The 7,689-nt window shown below is 36.9% G+C and overlaps 1 long non-coding RNA gene across 1 annotated transcript in view; it reads left to right on the forward strand.

Moving 5' to 3' along the window:
• Positions 1–2,771: 2,771 nt before the first annotated feature.
• Positions 2,772–7,689, forward strand: part of LOC106148740 — a 30,788-nt gene continuing 25,870 nt past the window's right edge. Inside the window, exon 1 of the long non-coding RNA XR_001234413.1 lies at positions 2,772–2,963. This is a non-coding gene — a long non-coding RNA (uncharacterized LOC106148740). The remainder of the gene's footprint in view (positions 2,964–7,689) is intronic.

Raw genomic sequence — 7,689 nt, forward strand, 5'->3', positions numbered from 1 at the left:
GATGGTTTAATAAGATAAATTGTAAACTAGACAGTGATAATCCATTATAATTCATACTTTAGGAGTCTTTATATGATTTTCTAGGGGGAAAGTCACACATCTTATTTCTTTTTCACTTTTTCTTCAACAAACCTTGTTAAATTTCATTTGACTGACCAAATACAAAGACAAAGTTATCTCAAAATGAAATTTCTTTCCTGAGTTCTGTCAACACTCTTCATTTCTTTGAGGGGGCCCAAAGAAATTTGGGGGAGCTTTGGGGGGGGCTCATTATTTGGGGGCCCATTTTTGATTTTTATTTGTGAATTTTTTATTCACACCAAATACTAGTAAATAAGGCTTGAAAATGTGGGTTACATATGTCATCCAGGATAGGCAGAGACAGCAGCATTTGCAAAGGCACTGAGGCAGGAGCAAGCCTATCTTTGGGGAGGAAAATTAAAGAAGCCCACATAGTTGAAGCAGGGGAGCAGCAGGATTGTTCTTCCTATGTGTAGAATTCTTTAAGGGCTTCTTCAATATTAACTCATTTTACACTCAGAACACTCCTGTGAATAAGATATGATTAGTAGATGAGGAAGTAAGGTGCAAACCAGGTCAGTAACCTGCTCAGGGACACAGGCACTAGAGGCAGAGAACACTCTGCCTTGAGCTTCTACACTAGAAGCAGTAGAGGAGAGGAAGAAGGGGGTGCAGGGGGGTTTTCTTACCTTATTGCTGTGTCCTCACAAAGTAGATTGAGCACATGAAGACCCTTGTACCTACTTTATAGGAACCCTAATTCCTTTCACAAGGACAGAACTTTCACAACTTAATCACCTGCACAAGGGCCCCATCTCCTAATCCTGGAGGTAGGAGTGCAACATAGGACTTTTAGGGGGACACAAACGTTCAGATCAGAGCAGCGCCATAGGAGTCCTCTTAGTCCACATTGCACACAATTCCCTGATACCAGTAAACTTCTGGTTTGCCTTATTAAACTACACATTAGTTGAATTTTCTAGAATCATGCATACATTGAATCACATAGTTTATAACATTTTGTGTGACTATCTTTCACTCAGGATAATCCTCTTAATATTCTTCCAGATTGCTGTATGTATCAGTAGTTCATTTCTTTCACTTGCTCACCAAATACTGTTCCATTGTATGGATATATCATGGTTTATCCATTCATCTGTTGATAGATATTTGGGTTGTTTTCAGTTTTGGGTTCCTATGAATAAATCTGCTATGAATATTTGTGTACAAGTTTTCATGTGGACATAGATTTTTATTTATCTTCTGTAAATACTTAAGAAAGAAATGGGTAGATCACAGAGTAAATATGTTGTTAGTTTTGTAAGAAACTGCCATACTATTTTACCTTCCCACCAGCAGTTCTACATCCTCATCAATATTTATAATGGTTGGTCTTTTAATTTTAGCCATTTTAATAGACATGTAGTGTTATTTCAACAACTTGGTCATGATACACACCCCTTTTACAAACTATTGGATTGGTATTACTGAAATTTTGTTTAGAATATTTGCATGTATTTTCATGAGGGATACTGTTCAATAGAATATCTTTGTCCGGTTTTGATATCAAGGTGATACTGGTGTCATAGAATAAGTTGGGAATTATTCTTTCTTATAACTTTTAGGAAAACTTGAAAAGGGTTAGGATTAATTCCTCTTTAAATATTTGGTGGAAGTGACCAATGAAGCCATGTAGTCTTAGGATTTTCTTTATTGGGAAGTTTTCAATTATTAGTTTTTATTAGTATATGTTTGTGATGTATGATAGTTAAAGTCATTTTGGGGAATTGGAGTACCAGTGTATATTTGGTTTTAGAGTGTTTTGCTGATGAAGGTGTAGAAGAACTGTTGGTGGGAATGTAAAATGACACAGCTACTTAGGAAAAATAGTATGGTAGTTTCTTTAAAAATTTACATATATAAATTATATATAAATATATAAATTATTTATAAATATATAATTTATTGATTATTTTAATCCCTTCCCCCCACCCTCCCCTCTCCCCTTTCCCTGATCCTATTTTCAATTATTAATTCAATTTCTTCACTTGTTATAGATCTGTTTAGATTTTCTATTTCTTTTTGAGTCAGTTTTGGTAGTCTTTGACTCACTGGTCACTTAGGAATATGTTTATTTCCGCTCATTTATGGATTTCTCCATTTATTTCTATTATTGAGATCTAAGTTTTTTTCCATTATAGTCAAGAATATATTCTATGATTTCAATCACTCAAAATTTACCAATCTCAGTATGCTCTCCAAGCCAGGCCTAAATTCAAGTTGATTCTCAGGTTGTGCTCCAGGTGGGCAGGAGTTTCTTTTGAAGTTAAGAAGTCCTGTATGCACTGCATGTAGCCAGTAAGAGCAGAGCTCTGCCTTCCTATGTTGTCTTCCTACCCAAGACCATAAATCATTTGCCTAGGATAAGGTGAGGAATGGTCTTATTTCTCATGTGGGTGTAAGGCATTACAATCTCAGGCAGATTAATACAATAGGGTGATACAAATATAATGTTTATATTTATGCTACGTTGTTAAAGCTATTACACAAAATTCAAATGAGTTCTAGGAAAATGTAGATAGATTTCTGATGATGGTTTTTTTCATTATAGGTTTCATTTCCTCATCAGGCATCCAACCAACATCTCTTTCACTGACCCTGTTGAAATTAAAACAATAAGCAATGCCCTTCTCTCAGCTGCCTCAGCAAAGTTCCCCCTCATATTTCCTGGTCTCTGTCAACTCCTTAGGCTGTGTTAGAGTGTTTTGTTCTTGTTATTTTCCCTGACTTTCTGACAATCTTTGATACAGAGATTCATAAAAAGATACACCCAAATATTCTCAGAAGTATAGTTCAAAGTCCACTTTGAAACTATATATCTGAGTAAATAAGCCAGCTGATGAAGTGGAAACCTAGGTTTGGATTCTGTGAAGAGAAGAGAAGTAAGTAAACAAAAACATTTGTACATGGAACGCTCTGTAAATTCCTTCTTTGGCATGTTGTATGGTCATAGTCAGGGCAAAGAAACTCACAGAGATTTGTTTTCACCAATTGGAGACAAGAAAATTAAAGTCAACTTGTAAGTAACCTGCAATATTTGCCACAAATTAAAAGATCCTATTTTCCTTTCATTGCTTTTCTTTGGCAGCTGCCACCAGGCAAAGGGGAATGCCTTAGGTATGATTGTGTTTGGCTTCTAATATTTTTCTTGGTCAACAAACTAAGAACATAAATTAAATATTTCCTTCAAAAAATTTAACTTTTTACATTAAAAATCAAGTTAAGATAATTAACATCCAATTACAAGGTATGTTAAAAAAAACTGTATAAACTGAGACAAGATATTTACATAAACAAATATCTACACCCATATATGACTGCTATTATTTATCACTAAAATCAGCTGTTGCAATCACCATATAATATAAACAACTGTAGGTCTAATTCTGAGACCTGACTTCCTTTCCAGATTCAAGAGTTTTTCTCTGCCTGGGTTAGGATGCTGAGGCATCTTGATTCCTTGGTGACCCTACATAACCTTAAAAAGTAATTTCAGATCACAGGTTTCTTCCAAAATCGCTAAAAGGACAAAAGTGCTATGAACCCAAATTGCTTAAAAGTGATATGAACCAAAATTCAAACCCAAATTTATGATATGAAATATTTATGTTGTCTTCCTTCCTTTACCGATGTCACATTTAAGATCTGTTGTTACTAAAGCTGTCTTAACACTTTGCATCTACTAGAGTCAGGCCTTCTTATCTCAGAGTCTCCAGAAGCACATTTGAACTTAATTGGCCAATGTTAAATTGTACAGCGGTTTCCAGACTATGCACTGTGGGCTGCATACTGTGTAGCTTGTTTAAAACAAATATTCACTGCTAGGTTAGACACCCACTTTCTTAGCATATCCTACAGAATTTGAATATATTACTAAGGGGAAAATATATTCTAAATTAATTTCATTAACTCTTTAGGATCCATTCTTATCAATAGTTCAATGAATCCATTGGCTCATAAAAATGAAAAAAATCAGCATTACTAGTAAAACACTAACTTTCTTCTTTGACTAGTATACTACTAGTATAAAAGTCCTTATTCTGTTCGTTATGATTTTCTCTCAAATACTACTGTAATGGCAATCCTCTACAATCCTATAGATCTCTGACATCGAGTTTCACCTGAAGAACAGCCCTAATTTCCAATCTATTTGTCCTTGAGAAGAAATACCTTCTCATAGTTCTCTATGATGTATGATTTCTTTTCACTGAGAGACCATTCCATTCCACTTTGTTTACCATATGTTTTACTGCTTTGACTGTTGAAAAGAATCTCCCCCAGCGTTTATCTTCTGTCAGTGTTTAAAGTTCCACCATTGAAAATTCTGTTCTAAAACTTAAGGCTGTCCACCTCCAAGGATTCTCTACACACAAATATTCTCGGGTGGCCCAACCCATTAATAGTGCTGGTAGATGGGCTTACTTATTTCTCCTTCAGAATTTGATGGTTGGAAGCAGGAGCAGGAAAAAACAAACAACAGAATTGGGGAACACTGATGCAGAACAAAAGCCTTAAGTCAAACACCAGATCGGTGGACCCAGCTGGTAACAGTTTTCTGCGAAAGGAGAACAAAGCTGGAGTGAGGAATCAAAGGCAAATATTACATATTTCGCAATGTTGGGCAGAACCAAGATTTGAGGAAATATGTACTTCATAACTTCCCAAATCGTTAGGGGGGTGATTTTACCAGATGAGGTCAACTCTGTGTCTAAACTATTCAGCATACCTAATCACATGACATAGATGCCGGCAGAATCATAGAAGCACCAAGATTGGAGTCCAAAGTCCTTAAACTCATCGCTCATTCTGTAGCCTTCTTCGTGAATTCCTATCTGGAAGCCTTGAGTGTGTCATGAAATGTTTTATCAAACTCTCACTAAGCATGGTGTGATTATTTTGTCAGATAATTAAAAAGAATAAATTTTCACTTGAAAAACCATGTCTGAAGCTTGCAGAGAAGAGCAGGATACTTTAAACTGCAGATTACATGACTAGAAAATTTAAATTAAGATAAAATAAATAAATTTAAAAATGTAAATAACCTTGGAACCCACAACTTCTCACTGTTTTTCATATACTTGGAGCAAGTAGGTTTAGAAACATATACATAAATATAAGTAAATATATGTACATTGTTATAGCTATATTCTTCAAAGGATATGATAATTTCAAAATATAAGCCATTACAGATGCCATAATGACCCTAAACTGCTTTGGGAGAAAAATGAACTGTAAGTAACAAAAATGACCAAGAAATAAAAGACTCTATTTTGTTTGTTAGCAAGTTTATAAAGGACTATCATTGTAAGTGCCCAAACTATTTCCTGTCCTTGAAGGAGACATAGGAAGATATCCCAAAGGCTCAATGACCTGCCGGTTAGTGCTGAAAACTAGGGGGAAGCAGAGAGCATCCGCAGGCAGCCACCAGCCCACCTTACCTTCTGCTTCCGGGGTCATCGATACAGTGCCTCATATTTTAACAAAGTAGCCTAGGACAGGGATTAGAGAAGGGAAAATTTCAGTGCTGAACAGCTCCTGCTTTGCTAGGTGTCTGTCCCAGCACCAGTTCTGGTTGGAGGAGGCTGGTCTCTTAATCTCCAAGAGGCATCATCTCCTGCCATCTCCCTCACTACAGGACCTTGACAGAAGTCCTATAACCCAGTCTAGTCTCGGCTTCTGCATACACAAAACAAGATGATTGGCCTAGGTGGTACTAATATTTTTATAAGGTTTCAGAGTTGGAGATTTTAGCGTCAGAAGCAATCACTATGACTCTATGATGTGAAATTTTAATAATGAATATAAATATGAGCTATTAAAATAAAAACAAATAGTAATAACATGGAACACTGGGGGTTTTGTCATTTAAAGTGGGTTTTGGAAGCACAAAGCAAATCAATGACAAAGATTTATTTTGTAACCTGACTAGTTCATCTAGCCTTTTTCCCCCATTAAACCAGTTATCGTTATTTTGCAACACTCTCATCTAGTTGGATTGGCCAATCAAACTTTCCTGGGAGGACTATTGTATTATTCCTATGGATCCATGGCTGTTTTCACATTCGATTTTAGTCAGACACCAAAGAACATGTGTACCGGGGACCCAAATGCTTGAATGAAGGGTATGTTGAAGGATGAAATAAAAATAGAAACAAATTTAGTAATGCACAGATGAAAGCTGGGAGGTCAATGCCTCTGGATGGGAAAGACAAAGACCTCTTTGGCTGGCCCACCTTTATTTTTTCATTGAGAAGTGTAGGGAGACTACTTTTCTTGGAACAGCCATGAAGCAGAATGAACAAGTTTAATGTCCCAAAAGAAACACGTTAAGATCCTTTCCCACACCTGGGTACTTGTCCTCCCTGAATTGTCCTGTGAGCAGCACAGCAGACCATCAAGGTCTCAGGAGTGGCCAGGAAAAAGTGGGAGTTTCTGGGTTCCAATCCCACACCAGCTTCCCACAGCTCCTAGCCTCAATTTATATTCTGTGGCTCCCAAAACATGTGGTGTTTCATAAAATGTCACCTTTGAATAGAAATTTGACAATCACATGCTGAGTGCTAGAAAATGACAAACTGTTTAATCCAAGTCCATGTTCAGGTTCCTGTAACAGATCTGAAAAGAAAGTGATTTGATCCAAGCTCCAAAAATGCTTACAGCAGGCTCTGTTTTAAGGTGATATTTCTTAGGTGTGAACACGTGCCGCGGTCCCCAGCACCATCTCTGACTTGCTCAGCCCACAGACACCAGGACACACAGGGAACAGACAGCTGGTTCAGGAAGGGAATGATAAGAGCAAAGGGACAGAGAACTAGATTTCAGAGCCATAGAGCCTTGGTTCTGGGTGAAGACTGTGGATTAGTTCCTGTCACTCCAATATGAGGCACCGTCAGCTACAGCAAAGGAAAAATCTGAGGGTTTTTCTTTAGTAGTGCATTTGCAGTACCTAGTGCTTGGATTCCTTGTGTGGAGTTGGTACACAACCATAACACAGCTTAATTCTTTTTACATCTTATTCCCCTCCTTCCATCGTTCTTGGTCCCCTTCCCATTTGAGAAAGATCCACCTCACTGCTTCCTGTTATTGATGTTTTATTTTACACTGTATTTACAAATGGGGTTTCACATACAAGAGAAACCATGCAATATTTAAGCTTGCATGTCCGATTTATTTCACTTAGCGTTATGGTCTCAAGGTGTTATTTTGTGTGTCTTTACATTCTCCCTTTTACTCTGGTGAAAGTGTTTGTAGTAGCTTTCCATCTCACCCCCGGACCTAGACTATCTGATTTCAACCCCTGATTACCTCCTAGAAGCCAAGAAGCCTTAAGGCAGTACTGACTCTTTCTGTGACTTTGTTTCTTCTTTTGTAAAGTGAGAATCAAAATGCTGCCCACCCCACAGAGCTGCTGTAAGAATCTAAGAACTTAATACGTATTAAAATAATACAACAAAAAACAGCACCTGGCACAGAGTAAGCACCATGTAAGAATCAGTTATTTTTATGCTAATAATTCAAAAGGGAGAATCAGTTGGTAAAATTCAGATTGCTTTGGATAGACTAAAAGATTATCAGATTTAGAATTATTTATTTCCTTAAAGAATTCTT

This window comes from Chinchilla lanigera, unplaced genomic scaffold (assembly GCF_000276665.1).
Source record: "Chinchilla lanigera isolate Chin_1 unplaced genomic scaffold, ChiLan1.0 scaffold00026, whole genome shotgun sequence".
Classification (NCBI taxonomy): domain Eukaryota; kingdom Metazoa; phylum Chordata; class Mammalia; order Rodentia; family Chinchillidae; genus Chinchilla; species Chinchilla lanigera.